The sequence below is a fragment of the Lagenorhynchus albirostris genome, chromosome X, assembly GCF_949774975.1.
Source record: "Lagenorhynchus albirostris chromosome X, mLagAlb1.1, whole genome shotgun sequence".
NCBI classification, from domain to species: Eukaryota; Metazoa; Chordata; class Mammalia; order Artiodactyla; family Delphinidae; genus Lagenorhynchus; species Lagenorhynchus albirostris.
In genome coordinates, this window is record NC_083116.1 from 107,785,842 (window position 1) to 107,801,924 (window position 16,083).

Genomic DNA, 16,083 nt, shown 5'->3' on the forward strand with positions numbered 1-16,083 from the left:
AAGTATCATTTCACATCTGCCAGTTGTCTGTGGTTCCCAGTTTTCACCTGAAAATTCAGCAGGATATTAAGTTTCTGGAGGGTCCTGACTAGAAAATATGTAATAGATTGCATTCTTGTTTAGAAAATCTTTGCTCCTCTCCCTCACCCCATCATAGAAGGAGTGTACTTCACTGCTCCATTGATGATGGGTTCACCATGTGATTTACTTTGATCAGTGGACCAGTGGAATGTGGAGGGGAATGACAATATACCAGTTTTAAATGGAGGCAGTCCTGAAGAGAAGTTTTTTTTTTTTGAGTTATATTTCTTTCTTTATTTTTTTTTCCCATTCTATGGGTTGTCTTTTGACCTTTTTTTAAAAAAAATTTGTTTATTTATTTATTTTTGGCTGTGTTGGGTCTTCGTTGCTGTGTGCAGGCTTCCTCTAGTTGTGGTGAGCAGGGGCTGTTCTTCCTTGCGGTGCCCAGGCTTCTCATTGTTGTGGCTTCTCTTGTTGCGGAGCATGGGCTCTAGGTGCACGGGCTTCAGTAGTTGTGGCATGTGGGCTCAGTAGTTGTGGCTCGCGGGCTCTGGAGCGCAGACTCAGTAGTTGTGGTGCACGGGCTTAGTTGCTCCGCGGCATGTGGGATCTTCCCAGGCCAGGGCTCGAACCTGTGTCCCTTGAATTGGAAGAGAAGTTTTAAGAGGCACTGAGAATTTCTGTTACACTCTGACCCCTGCATGAGAACACTTCATTATAGGTAGGAGGTGTTTCTTCAACTCTGAGTCCCAAAATAAGAAGTCACTTGAACCTGAAACTGAGTTATCACAGCTAACCTACAGATCCATGATCAGGAAATAAAGGTTTCTTGTGAACCAATGAGATTTTTGAGTTGAATATTATAGAGAATTATCATAGTAAAAGCTTTTACAGAATGTAAGGAGAGTGAGGGCTGTCAATCTAAGGACGATCTTGGAATTCCCACAGTCAGGCCAACAATTATATAAGATGGTAAGAATTAGAACTTGGATTTGTCACGTGATATTTTCTTCACAAGCTGAGAAAAGTGGAAATAGTTATATAGGGTACAAGATAGGACAACGGCCTTGCCAGTTGTATCACTATGTCCAAGTATTTAATAAAATATCTAGATATTGTGATATGTCTGTCTAGCTATCTAGCTATCATTTATCTGGTTCCAAAGCCCATAAAACCATATAACAACGGAAGCAAACTCTTTTAGAGAACTCTTTGGTAACTTGCCCAATATAATGGTGGATGTAGGTGGACACAGTCTCTGAGTACCTTTCTCCACGTGAGAGTAAGTCAGTGCTAGAGACAAAGCAGTGCCTGAAATTCCTTTTTTTAAATTAATTTTTTTGGAGTGTAGTTGATTTACAATGTTGTGTTAGTTTCTGCTGTACAGCAAAGTGAATCAGTTATACATATATATATATATCTCCACTCTTTTTTAGATTATTTCCCTATATAGGTCATTACAGAGTATTGAGTACTGTGCTATACAGTAGGTTCTTATTAGTTATCTGTTTTATATATAGTAGTGTGTATATGTCAATGCCAATCCCCCAGTTTATCCCCCCCGCCTTCCCCCTTGGTAACCATAAGTTTGTTTTCTACATCTGTGACTCTATTTCTGTCTTATAAATAAGTTCATTTGTACCATTTTTTTAGATTCCACATATAAGCAATATCATGATATTTGTCTTTGTCTGACTTCACTCAGTATGGCAATCTCTAGGTCCATCCATGTCACTGCAAATGACATTATTTTGTTCTTTTTTATGGTTGAGTAATATTCTATTGTATATATGTACCACATCTTCTTTATTCATCCGCCAATGGACATTTAGGTTGCTTCCATATCCTGGCTATTGTAAATAGTGCTGCAGTGAACATTGTGGTACATGTCTCTTTTGGAATTATGGTTTTCTCTGGATATATGCCCAGGAGTGGGACTGCTGGATCATATGGTAGCTCTATTTTCAGTTTTTAAAGGAACCTCCACACTGCTCTCCATAGTGGCTGTAACAATTTACATCCCCACGAACAGGGTAGGAAGGTTCCCTTTTCTCTACACCCTCTCCAGCATTTATTGTTTGTAGATTTTTTGATGATGGCCATTCTGGCTGGTGTGAGGTGATACTTCGTTGTAGTTCTGAATTACATTTCTCTAATAATTAGTGACATTAAACATCTTTTCATTTACTTTTTGGCCATCTGTATGTCTTCTTTGGAGAAATGTTTTTTTAGGTCTTCCACCCTTTTTTTTTTTTTTTTTTTTTTTTGCGGTACGTGGGCCTCTCACTGTTGTGGCCTCTCCCATTGCGGAGCACAGGCTCTGGACACGCAGGCTCAGCGGCCATGGCTCACAGGCCCAGCTGCTCCGCGGCATGTGGGATCTTCCCGGATTGGGGCACGAACCCGTGTCCCCTGCATCGGCAGGCGGACTCCCAACCACTGCGCCACTAGGGAAGCCCTTCCACCCATTTTTTGATTGGGTTATTTGTTTTTTTGATATAGAGCTGCATGAACTGTTTGTATATTTTAGAGATAACCCCTTGTGGGTTGCTTCATTTGCAAATATTTTCTTTCATTCTGTGGGTTGTCTTTTTGTTTATGGTTTCCTTTGTTTTTACACACTTATCTGCTCTTGAGTCACAACCCTCATATTCTTCAGAGAGTACCTTGCGTGTTGGGTCATGTTAAAATACATTTAGACATGTAACTTCCATGATATTACATGCCCTTGAATTTTAACTGAGGGTATTTGTCAGGTTCTAAGGAATCTGTTATAATTTAGATTCAATTTCACAGGCCTAGAAGTTGCATGCTGGGGAGTTCTCTTGGCTCAGTAACGTCTTGATTAAAAATCTGGGTTAGGGACACTTCTCTGTGCTTGTTTCCTTGTATGCAATTGCTTATTTGAGACTATATTAACCAGCATGGTCAGGATTAACTTATAAGTTATCGTTAAGGATTTTGAAAAGATGAAGTAACAAAAATGTATTATGATGTCCTAAGATTACTAAATAGATCAATTTTTTCTAAAAAAAAAAATCCAGTGATTACACCTTTGAAATACATTTTGACTGGCTCCCCAGCAATCATTGATTTCTCTTATATGCAGATGTTGAATCCTCAAAGAGAACCAAAGCCAAATGTTTGATATCCTGGAAATGCTTTCAGTTTAGTGATACGTTGTAGAGTTTATACATTTCTTTGAACCAAATCTCGCCATTTGGTAATTTTGTCATTTTATAATTTGAAGTTATACACAGTCCACCGTTTTGCCACCAAGTGTTCTTAACATCAGTGATAGAAAGTCAATAGAATTCTGAATCTTTTGGTTGAAAATAACAGAAAGTAACTCTGGCTAGCATCACCAATAGAAGATAATTAGCAGGATGCAGGAAGAGCTTAGAGCACAGTGGACCCCTGCAGAAAGAGTCCAAGCACCTAATCGATATGAGTGCTTCAATTAGTATAGTTCCCCTAATTCCTACCTTCTTTCCCTCTTGTAATTACCAGGGAAAAAGTATCTGATTAGCCTAGTTTTGATCCTGGTTCCACCCCAAGGTCATTCAGGTATTACTAAAAAGCTGAGGCCACAAAATATGGAGGAGGTTCCCAGCAACCAGGCAGTTATTAGAGAAAGGAAAGTCTTTGGAAGCTGGACCAGGCAACTACTATAAGAAATACCCTTTTCAAATTCTCTAATGCAGGCTCTGCTTTGATTGGAGGTTGTTTTGTGTCTAAAGTTTAAGTATAATAAAATTTAGAGTTGATCAGCAATGTCAGAAACATGATAAATACAGTTAGTCATTTAAAATAGTAAAACACGATTTTTAATGTAAAAAGGGGACATAAGTGTTTCCTCCCTCCTTCCTTTTTTCCCTTCCTTTTCCCCTCCTCTTCTTCCTCCTCCTCCTCTACCCCCCATTTTTAATATAAGGACTGGTGATGGATATAGTATGCGTATACACATGTGCAACATAAACACACAAGTTTGCCAAGCTGTTTTGTACTTGCCCCTTTATAATGTGAACACAATTTCAGTTCTCATAATGAGCCAGTATCTGCACACAGGTCACTTTCCTCAGCCCCACTGTTCTTCTACTCAGTCTGAAATCTTCTCTTTCCCAAACAGTCACAATGCTGTAATCCCAGTGTGCATTGTTTATTCCAAATACATCTATTGCTATCCTTTTTTTAAAATTTAGAAGGCTTTGGAGAGGTGATTTATTTGGCATATATCTTTCTTTTTAAGCCGTCAAAGAAAATTTGGATGAATGTCTTATGTGCTCACTAAATTTGCTTCTAGCAAGCTGGTTCATCCAGATCCATTCCCTTGACCTTAGTGGTACATCTGTGATAGTTGGGGCAATACATGTTTTTTGCTGTTAACAATGGTGATTTAGAATTTCTCCATCTGAATAGCTCGTAAAAAAATAAGAGCCAATACAACTTTTATTCTTTCCACAGCCTCAGTCAAGGATACAGTTGCCTAGAAAGAGAATGAAATACGTTGTGGAAGGAAACAATTAGTGTGAATCAGTTCTTTATTCTGCTGACACTGTTGTGGAGAGGTGATACATTGCTTATAACTATCCAAGTCCTTCTTAGCTTGTTGGAAATTCATAAAAATAATGATCAGCTTACTAGCCTAGACTTTTAAATAACAAATTAGATTCTCTATAGGCCATTAGACTATTAGAATAAATATTTATTGACATTGACTATTGAAATACATTTAAACTTTTAAAACAAGTTAGATATATTTGAGCCTGTATTTACTTCTCCTCCCATCTTAAATTCCTTTTAAATTATCCAAGAAATATGAAAACAGCAAATGATGCCATTTAAAGGCCAGAAACTTTGAGTAATTTCTGAAGATTTGATGTAACCATTTAAAATTTCAATACAAAGTGTTGCCAATATATAGAGTGGACAGGATTCCATAATGACGTCAATAGAGCACAGGAACTTGCTTCCAGCCATTAGTTTGAATAAAGGAGGGCCCTCGGGAATGATTTTAGGGTACCACACAAAAAGAATGGGTTGTATTCTCAAGCTCACATGACATAGAGAATGCTATTGTTTGTTTCCCTCTCAAAGATGATGGTCACGTCACTCAGAGAGCTCTTGCAGCAACCCAGACAATGTCAATGTCAGGCTTCCACAACAAAACTAAACACACACACACACACACACACACACACAGGGACACACACAGACACACAGGGGAAAATAAATGATACTGCCCCTGTGTGATAGCTACCTCCACATTTCTAAAGGACATCGGAGTTCTGGCCAAATACAGGGCTCCCAAGCTGAGACTTGTTGAGCCAAGGGGTAAAGTTTTGCCTGGAACAATGGCAAAGAGGAAATCTTGATCCCAAGAAGGTCTAGGGAATTTTCTCCAGTGGTGCCTCTATATGCAATACTGAAAATTAACTGCACACCAAAGTAATAAAATTATCTGCATTAGATTGCTTTCAGAGTCACATTTTAGCAAAATAAAAACAAAATACGAACTTCTTTCTCTTTTGTCTAGTACTACAAGACTTGAATAACAGACACTTAAGATTTCTTGTAAAATGTATCTCTAATTTGAGGAACAAGGAGAAAAAGGAGAAATGAGCAAGGACAAAGGGAAAAATATAAATATTCTATCATGTTGCTGACTCCAAATAGATATTCTCCTGTGGAAAAACAGAAGAAACATTTAAAAATCTCTAATTTTTGCCAGAGGAAACCAGTGACGCACAGTTACTAGTCAAGTGAAGCCTTTCTGGATCCCTTACTACTCTTGCCCCCTCTCGCCTTATTACCAGAGGAGCCAGATACAACCTGAAAATGGGAGAGGAGGGCAAAAATGCCAGGAGGGATTTATTATAAAATAAAAGAAGCAAAAATAATGTTTTGATACGAGATAATTTTGTGGAGGAAGAAATAACTTTCTAGCTCACACTACCCAGCAATTTCTGAGAGAAAAAAGATTTAAATATACAAAATGTAACCCAAAACTAACTTGACAAACACTTGGGAGAATTCTTTTACAACCAAGCATTGGGGAAGATCTTTATACTTTGGCCACATTTTAGAAACCACATGTGAAGGACTGATAATTCAACTACAAACCATTAAAAAATCTGCATAGCAAAAACAAACACAAAACACCATAAAGTTAAAAGACAACAGATTATTTTAAAAATTGCATATTTTTTCTCAAGTAGTAGGAGGATATTCTCCCTAATATCTGAATACTACCCCCCTCCCCCAAAGGTTAATGGACCTAAACAGATAATTTACAGAAAAGGAAATACAAATGGATATTAAATACATAGAAACATACTCTTTTTTGCTGTTAAAAGGACATGAAAATTAAAATACACTGAGATAAGATTTTTACCTCCTGGTTTGGAAAAAAAATGAAAATACATAGTGTTGGCAAGGCTATTGGGAAATACACACTCTCATTCATTTCTGATAGAAATGTATACAACACTCTGGAGGACAGTTTGGCAATATCAGTAATTTCACTTTCTGGAATTTATCCCACAGATATACTCACTGTATGAAAAGATTTTATTTCTCCATTGTTTATAATAAATAGTAAAAAAATGAATATCTGTCAATAGAATACTGGTTAGATTAATCATGGAAAATCCATCAATAAAATAAAGCTGGATAAAAGGATAGAGAAGCTCTTTATATATTGATAGAGTAAGATCTCTAAGAAATACTAAGTAAGAGCAAACTGAAAAACAGTGTATTGAAGTTGTTTTGTTAGAAGAGGGAGGACATAATTTTCATATTTGCTAGTATTTGCTTTTAAATCTTTGAAAGGATGCACAAGGATTCTTCTTTTTTTGATAGATCTTTATTGGAGTATAATTGCTTCACAATATCGTGTTTGTTTCTGTTGCACAACAAAGTGAATCAGTCATATGCATACACATGTCCCCATATCCCCTCCCTCTTGAGCCTCCCCATCCCACCCCTCTAGGTCAACACAAAGCACCGAGCCTATTTTCCTGTGCTATGCTGCTGCTTCCCACCAACCAACTATTTTACATTCAGTAATGTATATATGTCCATGCTACTCTCACTTCGCCCCAGCTTTGCCCTCCCACCCCATGTCATGAAGTCCAGTCTCTATGTCTACCTCTTTATTCCTGCCCTGCAAATAGGTTCATCAGTACCATTTATTCATTTATTTTTTAAGATTCCATATATAAGTGTTAGTGTACGGTATTTGTTTTTCTCTTTGTGACTTACTTCACTCTGTATGACAGACTCTAGGTGCATCCACCTCACTACAAATAACTCAATTTCGTTTCTTTTTATGGCTGAGTAATATTCCATTGTATATATGTGCCACATCTTTATCCATTCATCTGTCGATGGACACTTAGGTTGCTTCCATGTCCTGGCTATTGTAAACAGAGCTTCAGTGAATATTGTGGTGTATGTCTCTTTTTGAATTATGGTTTTCTCAGGGTATATGCCCAGTAGTGGGATTGCTGAGTCATATGGCAGTTCTATTTTTAGTTTTTTAAGGAAACTCCATACTGTGTTCCATAGTGGCTGTATCAATCTACATTACCACCAACAGTGTAGGAGGGTTCCCTTTTCACAACACCCTTTCCAGCGTTTACTGTTTCTACGTTTTTTGATAATGGCCATTCTGACTGGTGTGAGGTGATAACTCATTGTAGTTTTGATTTGCATTTCTCTAATAATTAGTGATGTTGAGCATCTTTTCATGTGCCTCTTGGCCATCTGTATGTCTTCCTCGGTGAAATGTCTATTTAGATCTTCCACCCATTTTTTAACTGGATTGTTTGTTTTTTTGATATTGAGCTCCATGAGCTGTTTGTATATTTTGGAGATTAATCCTTTGTCTGTTGTTTCATTTGTAAATATTTTCTCCCATTCTGAGGGTTGTCTTTTTGTCTTGTTTATGGTTTCCTTTGCTGTGCAAAAGCTTGGAAGTTTAATTAAGTCCCATTTGTGTTTATTTTTGTTTTTATTTCTGTTACTCTAGGAGGTGGGTCAAAAAAGATCTTGCTGTGGTTTATGTCAAAGAGTGTTTTTCCTATGTTTTCCTCTAAAAGTTTTATAGTGTCTGGTCTTACATTTAAGTCTTTAATCCATTTGGAGTTTATTTCTGTGTGTATGGTGTTAGAGAGTATTCTAATATAATTCTTTTACATGTAGCTGTCCAGTTTTCCCAGCACCATTATTGAAGAGGCTCTCTTTTCTCCATTGTATGTTCTTGGCTCTTTTGTCATAATATAGGTGCCCATATATGTGTATGGGTTTATCTCTGGGCATTCTATCCTGTAACATTGATCTATATTTCTGGTTTTTTTTTTTTTTTTTTTTTTTTTTGCCAGTACCATACTGTCTTGATTATCATAGCTTTGTGGAATAGTTTGAGGTTGGGGAGCCTGATTCCTCCAACTCCGATTTTCTTTCTCAAGATTGCTTTGGCTATTTTGGGGTCTTTTGTGTTTCCATATGAATTGTAAGATTATTTGTTCTACTTCTGTGAAGAATGCCATTGGTAGTTTGATGGGGATTGCATTGAATCTGTAGATTGCTTTGTGGAGTATAGTCATTTTCACAATATTGATTCTTCCAATCCAAGAACATGGTAAATTTCTCCATCTGTTTATGTCATCTTTGATTTCTTTTATCAGTGTTTTATAGTTTTCTGAGTACAGTTCTTTCACCTCCTTAGGCAGGTTTGTTCCTAGGTATTTTATTCTTTTTGTTGCAGTGGTAAATGGGAGTGTTTCCTTAATTTCTCTTTCTGATTTTTTGTTGTTGGTGTATAGGAATGCCAGAGATTTCTGTGCATTAATTTTATATCCTGCAACCTTACCAAATTCATTGATTAGTTCTAGTAGTTTTCTGGTGGCATTTTTAGGATTCTCTATGTATAGTATCATGTCATCTGCAAACAGTGACCGTTTTACTTCTTCTTTTCCAATTTGTGTTCCTTTTATTTCTTTTTCTTCTTTGATTGCTGTGGCTAGGACTTCCAAAATTATGTTGAATAAGAGTGGCAAGAGTGGACATCCTTGTCTTGTTCCTGATCCTAGTGGAAATGCTTTCAGTTTTTCACTATTGAGTGTGATGCTTGCTGTGGGTTTGTCATATATGGCCTTTATTATGTTGTGGTAAGTTCCCTCTATGCCCATTTTCTGGAGGGTTTTTATCATAAATGGGTGTTGTATTTTGTCAGAAGCTTTTTCTGCGTCTATTGAGATGATCATATAGTTTTTATTCCTTAATTTGTTAACGTGGTGTATCACATCAATTGATTTGCATACATGGAAAAATCCTTGCATCCCTGGGGTAAATCCCACTTGATCATGGTGTATGATCCTTTTAATGTGCTGTTGGATTCTGTTTGCTACTATTTTGTTCAGGAGTTTTGCATCTATGTTCATCAGTGATATTGGTCTATAATTTTCTTTTTTTGTGATATCTTTTTCTGATTTTGGTAACAGGGTGATGGTGGGTTCGTAGAATGTATTTGGGAGTGTTTCTCCCTCTGCAATCTTTTGGAAGAGTTTGAGAAGGATCGGTGTTACCTCTTCTCTAAATGTCTGATAGAATTCCCCTGTGAAGCCATCTGGTCCTGGACTTTTGTTTGTTGGAAGATTTTTAATTATGGTTTCAATTTCATTGCTTGTGATTGGTCTGTTTATATTTTCTAATTCTTCCTGGTTCAGTCTTGGAAAATTGTACCTTTCCAAGAATTTGTCCATTTCTTTGTGTTTGTCCATTTTATTGGCATATAGTTGTTTGTAGTAGTCTCTTGTAATCCTTTGTATTTCTGCAGTGTCCGTTGTGATTTTTCCTTTTTCGGTTGTAATTTTATTGATTTGTGTCCTCTCCCTTTTTTTCTTGATGAGTCTGGCCAAGGGTTTATCAATTTTGTTTATCTTCTCAAATAACCAGCTTTTAGTTATATTGATCTTTGCTATTGTTTTCCTTGTTTCTATTTCATTTATTTCTGCTCCGATCTTTATGATTTTTTTGCTTCTACTGACTTTGGCTTTCCTTTGTTCTTCTTTCTCTAGTTGTTTTAAGTGTAGGGTTAGATTGTTTATTTGAGATTTTTCTTGTTTCTTTAGGTGAGATTGTATTGCTGTAAAGTTCCCTCTTAGGCCTGCTTTTGCTCTGTCCCATAGGTTTTGGGTCATTGTGTTTTCATTGTCATTTGTTTGTATGTATTTCTTTTATTCTTTGATTTCTTCAGTCATCTCTTGGTTATTTATTAGCATACTGTTTAGCCTCCATGCATTTTGTTTTTTACAATTTTTTTTCCTGTAATTGATTTCCAGTCTCATAGCGTTGTGGTCAGAAAAGATGCTTGTTACGATTTCAATTTTCTTAAATTTGCCAAGGCTTGCTTTGTGACCCAAGATACGATCTATCCTAGAAACTGTTCCATGGGCACTTGAGAGGAATGTGTATTCTGTTTGGAATACACATTCTGATGTGTATTCTGATGTGTATTCTGATGTGTGTTCTGATGTGTATTCTGATGGAATGTCCTATAAATATCAATTAAGTCCATCTTGTTTAATGTGTCATTTAAAGCTTGTGTTTCCTTGTTTATTTTCATTTTGGATGATCCGTCCACTGGTGAAAGTGGGGTGTTAAAGTCCCCTACTCTTATTGTGTTACTGTCGATTTTTACTTTTATGGCTGTTAGCATTTGCCTTATGTATTGAGGTGCTCCTGTGTTGGGTGCATAAACCTTTATAATTGTTATATCTTCTTCTTGGATTGATATCTTGATCATTATGTAGTGTCCTTCCTTGTCTCTTGTAACGTTCTTTATTTTAAAGTCTATTTTATCTGAGTTGCTACTCCATGTATAAATTTTAATTTTTGACCCATGTAAAAAAATTCATTCTAAAATTTTTTAAAAGGTTAAAATATACTAAGAAGAGTAGTAAAAAGTTTTAGAAGAGCAGATGATGATATGATAGAGTTAAAATAAATAACTTGGAAAATTAATAGAACTTAGAACTTTAAAAGAACAATAAATTAGGCAAAATGCTGCCAATTCTGACCTAGAATAAAGAACTAAAGATGAAGCACATGGGATTATGAGTAGGAAAATTATATAACCACATATACAAGGAGTTTCTAAATATAAAAAAGCAATTGTATGGCAATGAATGTGAATTCCTCTCTCTAGCAATGAAGTTTTCCTAGGAAAATAAAAATTAATAAAAGTGACTGAAGAAGACCCCAGAATGCAGAATTCTGGATTACAGAAGAAATTGAGTGAGATTCTAAGAATTACCTTTGTGGAATATTGCCTGAATGGAGATCCATGGATGAGTTCTCCCCAGCCTTTAAGAAACAGACAATTGTAGTGGCATTCTAACAGTCTCACAGCAAAAAGCAAAGAGACATTTCATATTTTGTTTCATAGACCTACTATCATATCATGGTAATATGCCTTCCTAGTGAGCAAGTTGAGGTGGTAAACATGTTAGTTCCTATGCTTTTTCCTGGCAATAATTTTATCAGTTATATTCTCAGGTTAAATAAACATGTATACATTTTCATATCATTGTGGCTCCCTTCACAAACATTTTGTTTATGACAGCATCTTCCGTAGAAACTTCTGTTTATAAAAGTTAACTGCCCTAGGAAGTATATTACAAGAGGAATTCCAAGAAGCACAGAGTTTCTCCATGCCTTGTAAAATTATTTCCATTAAAATGAGATTTTTCTGAGCACACAGGTTAACAGATTATGCTCTCCTTCCCCCCCGTAAAAGTCATGAGTTTCATTTGGGAGCTAGTTTTTTCTCTTTTAATTATAAAGTGGAATAGTTAAGACATATCTACTTTTAGTTAATCCAAATGAACAAAGGCTGCAAAACAGTTTACTGATATAATTCTTGAGATACATTAGTACATTTTTAAGGCTTACCTAAAAAAGGTGACTCCAAATATATATGATATAACTATAAAATCATAAATATCATTCATTCCATTAAGAATAATACCATGAAGAAAATCATCTGTTCTTTACACTAAGAATGGACAAAGGGTATATAATGTATTATAAGAGCATATTTATATACAGTAGAAGTACTTACAATTAAACTGTTATACAAATTAAGCTATATATATTTCTAAAGAGTGCAAAATTCTGACAAGTGATTTCTTGATGCTGAATAAATGCACAGGTTACATACAGAAATAGAAAAAATTCTGTACATAACTAGTTTGAGCTTTGCTATTCAGCACTGTCTAATTTGTAATATGGAGGATGATTGTAGATTCTTTTTTGTAAGCCAAGAATTAAGATTTTCATTGATTAAGGTCCTAAGAAATAATGTCAGTGGTCAAAAATATTTTGCAACTAAAATCCCCCCAAACAGCTACGAACAAGTGGAATTTGAAATTAAAAACATAGTACCATTTATATTTGCACCTCAAGAAAGTGAAGTATTTATATATAAATCTAACAAAATATGTACAAGATCTACAGGAAGAAACTGTAAAACTCTGATGAACAAAATCAAGGAAGTAAATAAATGAGATATTCCATGTTCATGGATAGGAAGACTTATTATCGTCAAGATATCAGTTCTTGCCAATTTGATCTATAGATTCAATGCAATCTCAGTCAAAATCCCAACAAATTATTTTATGAATATTGAAAAACTGATTCTAAAGTTTATATGGAAAAGTTAAAGACCGAGAATAGCCAACACAATACTGAAGGAGAAAAAAAAAATTGGAGGACTGACACTATCTGATTTAAAGACATATTATAAAGTTACAGTAATCAAGAAAGTTTACTATTGGTCATAAAATAGACATATGAATCAATGGTACAGAAAAGAGCTCAGAAATAGACCCATATAAATATATTCAACTGACCTTTGGCAAAGGAGCAGAGGCAATGCAATGGAATAAACATTGTCTTTTCAACAAATGGTGCTGGAACAACTGGACATCCAATGTAAAAAAGAAATGAACCTAGACACAAATCTTACACCTTTCACAAAAATTAATTCAAATTGAATCACAAACCTAAATATAAAATGTAAAACTATGAAATATCTAGACATGACATAGGAGAAACCCAAGGTGATCTAGGTTATGGTGATAACTTTTTAGATATAACACCAAAGGCACAATCCATGAAAGAAAGAATTGATAATCTGGACCTCTTTAAAATTAAAAATTTCTGCCTTGTGAAAGACAATGTCAAGAGAATGAGAACACAAGACACAGACTGGGAGAAAGTATTTGGGAAAGACATATCTGATAAAGGACGGTTATCCAAAATATACAAAGAAATCTTAAAACTCAACAATAAGAAAACAAACCACTTGATTAAAATATGGACCAAAGACCTTAACAGACCCTTCACCCGAGAAGATACACGGATGGCAAATAAGCTTATGAAAAGGTATTCCACATCAATGGTCATCAAGGCAATGCAACTTAAAATAACAGTTCGATGCTACCACACACCTGTTAGAATGGCTATAACACTGACAACAACTCTATAACACTGACAACACCAAATGCTGGTGGGGATATGGAGCAACAGAAGCTCTTATTCATTGCTGGTCCAAATATAATGGTACAACTACTTTGGAAGATAGTTTGGTGGTTTCTTAGAAAGCTAACATACTTCTCTCATACAATCCAGCAATCACATTCCTTCATATTTACCCAAAGCAGTTGAAAACTTATGTTTACACAGAGACCTGCATGCAGATGTTTATAGCTAAACATCTAAATTGTTAAAACTTGGAAGCAACCAAGATGTCCTTTAGTAGGTGAATGGGTAAATAAACTGTAATACATCTAGACAATGGAATGTAATGCTAAAAAGAAATGAGCTATCAAGCCATGAAAATACATGGAGGAAACTTAAGTACATATTACTAAGTGCAAGAAGCCAATCTGGAAAGGCTACATATTGTATGATTCCAACTACGTGACATTCTGGAAAAGGCAAAAGTATGAAAACAGTAAAAAGATCAGGGCTGGTGGGGTAGAGAGGTGAATAGGCAGAGCACATAGGACTTTAGGGCAATGAAAATGCTCTTTATGATATTACGATATTTTACATTTGTCCAAACCCATGGAATGTATAACATCAAAAGTGAACCCTAAGGTAAACTATGGATTGTGGGGAATAACGATGTATCAGTGTAGGTTAATCACTTAAAACAAGTGTCCCACTCTGGGGGGATGCTGATAATAGGGGAGGCTATGCGTGTGTCAGGGCAGGGAGTATATGAGAAATCACTCTAACTTCCCCTTCAATATTTCTGTGATCCTAAAACTCTGAAAAAATGAAGTCTTTAAAAAATCCTGGAACATCCCAAAGAAAGAATAAGTGGAGGTTATGTAAGATTTAGATACTCCCCTGAGCCACATAGCCATTCTTGTTCAATGTTCACTGTTCTGATTTAAATGTTTTCTTTTTCTTTGGAAAAAGAGCCTGTAATTCTTACTTTCCACAGTCTAGTCTAATTGACCAACCTTATCTCTCATCATATTTCACACAGATTTCTTCAGGCAAAAATCCCCCTTTTTCCCCCTACTGAGACATATTCTACTTATTCCAAACTCTATGTCTGCTTTCCTAATTGCTTATACTCAGAACATAATTTACAACATTCACTTCTCAAAATCTTACCAATTCTGGTAGTGCTATCTAATATTTTACTAACTCTGTGATGTGTTCTTTCAAGAACCTAATGACCTGATTTTTTCATATATACACTTTATATTTTGACACATGCATAAGATTAAGTAATTATTTTGTATGGTCTTATTGTGCTCTCTAAATATTTAATAATTGTTAGACCTGTGTCCTAAAAATACTGTGGTGGAAATTTACTGAGGGCAGTATTCTTTGCAAATATACTTTTATATTCATTGCAGTACCTAACATATTGTTCAATACTAGTTCTCAAAGTGTGGTTTCTGAAACCATGGCAGCATCATCATGTGGTGTTATGCATTGAAATGTGTTCCCACCAAATTCATATCGTGAAGCCCTAACACCCATTCTGACTCTGGAGATAGGACCTTTAGAGTGGTAATTAAGGTTAAATTACGTCAGAAGGTTGGGGCCCTAATGTAACTGGTGTCCTTATAAGAGGAACAGACGGTAGAGGATCCCTCTCTCTGAATGTGCCCAGAGAAGTAGTCATATGAGCACATGGTGAGATGGTGGCCACCTACAAGCCTAGAGAAGAGGTCTGAGAATGAAACCTACCTTACTGGCACCTTGATTTGGACTTTCCAGCCTCCAGAACTGTGAGAAGGAAATTTCTGTTGTTTAAGCCACCCAGTCAAGTGATACTTTGTAATGGCAACCCAAGCAGACCAGTACACTGGGAAGCTTGTTAGAAATGCAAGTTTTTGGGTTCCACCCCAGACCAGAAACTCTGGAGTTGTAGATCAGGGGTCTGTGTTGTAACAAGCCCTCCAGGGGATTCTGATGCAAGCAAAAGTTTGAGAACCGCTGACGTAACACATTGCTGTGTATGTTAGTACATACTGAGGGATTTGAAGAATGCGTTTGATACTTTGATTAGAAAAACGTGTTCCCTATATAGGTTTGAATCGTTATGAGTTTGATATACATTCTTGAGCCAATTTCACTAGGCAAGCCCATTACATTTTAACAACTACACAGTAGATACTGAGTTTTGAACACTCCTGAATTTTACCATTAAATCCTCATTTGGACATCTAAAACTATCTCCTTCAAACTGGGCTTCATTATTTCACTGCTCATTTGTCCCTCTCGTTGTTGTTATTCATTTCTTCTCTGCATTTTTGTAGTGTGGAAAGGGCTGCAGGAGATTAGGATAATTCATTTCCCAACTAAGTAGCTTCTGGCTTTAGTCTTCACATGCAATACTTAAAAAGCTTGAAGACTTTTTAGACAGCCCATGTGAGCATGAAGAAAAGGTTTCAGTGGAAATCAAAATGAATTAGTGAGAAAATCTGCACCCTATTGATAGTGGCACTTTTGTTCTGAGGGCTTGGT